The sequence below is a fragment of the Canis lupus genome, chromosome 13 (genome assembly GCF_011100685.1).
Source record: "Canis lupus familiaris isolate Mischka breed German Shepherd chromosome 13, alternate assembly UU_Cfam_GSD_1.0, whole genome shotgun sequence".
Classification (NCBI taxonomy): Eukaryota; Metazoa; Chordata; class Mammalia; order Carnivora; family Canidae; genus Canis; species Canis lupus.
The window spans coordinates 21,358,161-21,361,444 of NC_049234.1; the positions used below are offsets into that span (position 1 = coordinate 21,358,161).

The 3,284-nt window shown below is 38.5% G+C and overlaps 1 pseudogene; it reads right to left on the reverse strand.

Annotated features, from left to right (window-relative positions):
- Positions 1-558: 558 nt before the first annotated feature.
- LOC119865439 lies at positions 559-710 on the reverse strand (annotated as a pseudogene).
- Positions 711-3,284: the final 2,574 nt, after the last annotated feature.

The window sequence follows — 3,284 nt, forward strand, 5'->3', positions numbered from 1 at the left end:
TTAATTGGCAATTTACTAACAAGAGAGCTTTACTGGCTATATACCTGGAAGTTGTTTTCTCAAGAGAAAATCCAGAAAAGAACATAAGACCTCTCCCACCACTAACGTGTACTCAGCAAAGTACAGAAATAGTGAAAAGTGCAGATCAGGAAGGGGGAAAAGGCATCGGTCTTAAATGAACTTCAAATTCTTTTGTAGAATACACACTAGTTCTTAAAATGTGGGGATCACAAAAACACAGTCACTGAAGAAAATCATGAGCCCTCTCCTTACAAAAGCACACAATATTGGGGCATTTAAGAATTCTCTAACCCATTCATGGGATTTAAAAGGTATACAGAACACAAGGGAAAGCCCACAGTGAGGAATGAGAAGAAAGATTCTTCTCTTTTCATTGAAGGTCTTGGTAAGAATATTATTAACACAGTTCATAGGTAGCCTGTAAGAGAGCTCTTTGAGTAATTATCAACTGAGAGTCTCCATACTCAATGCAACTTGAATTCAAAGCACTAATATACTGAAGTGATTTTCATTCCCAGTTTTTTTTTTTTTTTATTTCAGGGGAAAGCGCGAACGCAGTCCCCCACTACCACCGAGTTTCCCACATTTGGGGAAATCGCAGGGGTCAGCACATCTGGAGTGCAATGGATAAGCCTCGCCCTGGGAATACTACCTTCGTGATCATGGTATCTCCCCTGCCAGGTAAGTATTCATTCCCAGTTTATAAGTGAAAACAGTAAGGTCTAAAAAGCTAAATACACTAACAAGTTTGCTAGCTAGTTGAGTAGTAAAGCCAGGGCTCTAAAATAAGAATCTAGGCTAGTAGGTGAGCCCGCTTATATAGTTTCACCTCAAAATATACCAGTGCATACTCAAAATACACCAATACAATGACATGATACTCTGCATAGAAAACCCAAAAGAATCTACCAAAAAATCGCTAGGACTGACACACAAGTTTAGTAAAGTCATAGGATACAAAAATCAAAACACAAAAATCAACTGTTGCATCTCTATACACAAATAATGCAGCAGCAGAAATTAAGGAATCAGTCTCATTTACAACAGCCCCACAAATAATAAGATACCTAGGAATAAACTTAACCAAAGAGGTGAAAGACCTATACTCTAAAACCTATGGAATGGGTGAAGATATTTGCAGATGACTTATCTCATAAAGGGTTCATATCCAAAATATATAAAGAATCTGAACACCCAAATAATAATCCATCTAAAAATCGGGCAGAAGACAGTAGACATTTTTCCAAACAAGACAGACAATAGACATATGAAAAAATTCTCAGTATCACTGATTGGGGAAATACAAATAAAAACTACAATGAGATACTACCTCACACCCATCAGAATGGCTAAAATCAACAACACAAGGAACAACAGATGTTGGCAAGGATGTGGAGAAAAAGGAACCCTCTTGCACAGTAGGTGGCAATGCAAATTGGTGTAGCCTCTCAGGAAAACAGTATGGAGGTTCCCCAGAATGTTAATAGAACTACCCTTTGATCCAGCAATCACACTAGATATTTACCCAAAGAATGCAAAACTACCAATTTGAAGGGATACATGCACCCTTATATGGATAGCAGCATTATCTCCAATAGCCAAAATATGGAGGCCGCCTAAGTGCCCATCACTGATGAGCACTGGGTGTTGTATGGAAGTGTTGAATCACTATGCTGTACACCTGGAAAAAAAATATGTATATATATATTATATTCACACACACAAATACATACTCCATGGGGTCAATAAGCAACAAGCTTTCCTTTGTTTTTCAAGATCACTTAACCTACACACCACAGTTTGTATCTAACTCGAAGGTCATGTGACATCAAAAGGAATAAGGTGTATAAAACAAGGGAGATCATTTTATCTTCAATTAAGATAGGAACACCATTAACTTATTCTTTAAAGTATAGCCCAAAGATAAGATATAAAGGAAGACGCACTTCGCTGTCTAGATCTTAAAGTTCTTAGAAAAATTTTATCAGCATGGAGGCACCTAGGTGGCTCAGTCGATTAAGCATCTCCCTTGGGCTCAGATCATGGTCTCTGGGTCCTACAATAGAGTCCTGCTTAGCAGGGAGCCTGCTTCTCTCTCTCCCTCTGCCTCTTCCCACTGCTCGCGCTCTCTCTCTCTTTCAATCCCTCTCAAAGAAATAAATTAAAAATCTTTAAAAAAGAATTTATCAGGCTGTAGCCAAATAATTCATCTGAACCTCAGTTTCCTGCACTATACATTGAAGGCACTGAGTGTTTTCTATGGACCTGTGATTTGAGTCTGTTAGAACTTTGGAAAACAACACAAACTACACGGTTCTACTAAAATATCATTCCAGGGAGTGGCCTTTGATTATCCAGGACTGGGTAAGGTGCCTCCCCTAAGTATCCTTTAATTCTAATAGCACTTATTACACTATTTTGAAATCATCCATTTATCTACCTAATTAAACAGTAAGTTCTCTGAAGACTGGGGCCCAAGTCTTTATGATCCATGAAAAAAGCAGAACAGCATACTGGGTAAGATCAGACTTTGAAGCTATACTGGTTTGCACCTCAGATAGCTTTGTGTCATTGGGAGAGTTACCCAACTACTGTGTGTCTTAGATTCCTCATATGTAAAATGGAGACAATAGAGGCACATGACACACAGAATCATTGGGAGATTCAAAACATATAAAGAATTTAGAAGGCTAGCTGGCATATAGACACTAAAGCTGGGTGTTATTGCTAGTAGATGGTAGCAATACTAGCAGGTAGTAGATGCCCAGATTTTTGCTAAGTGTGAGATAGATTGATAAATTATGTCCAGGACCTTTAAGATCTAAACCCAAAACAGTCCAAATTCATGGCAAACACCTGTAACTTGGCAGTTTAACCCAAAAGGAGCTGATTTGTTATCTAGAGTCAGTGTACTTGGCATTATTTAGGACATATTTAAAAGAGTTGTTGAAAAGTTAACAGTTAACATTTCGTGGCTTGTTTCACTCCAGTGAAGTTTTGCTCAAACTTTATACAGCAGAGATTGTAACATAGGGAATCATTCCCATTGCCAACCATACAGCTCAGGATATATTACATGAGCAAAGACTATAATGGAACATGGTTAGACAGGAGGTTTGGAATCCCTGTTTGGGGGAAGAAGGTGGATCGCTATGCTGTGTAATTTTCACACTGGTCACGCTGGAGCATGGTCTCAATCCTTCTCTATAATTGGATACTGAGCCCTCACTTTTGAGTTTTTATTTGGTACATTCTCCCATCAT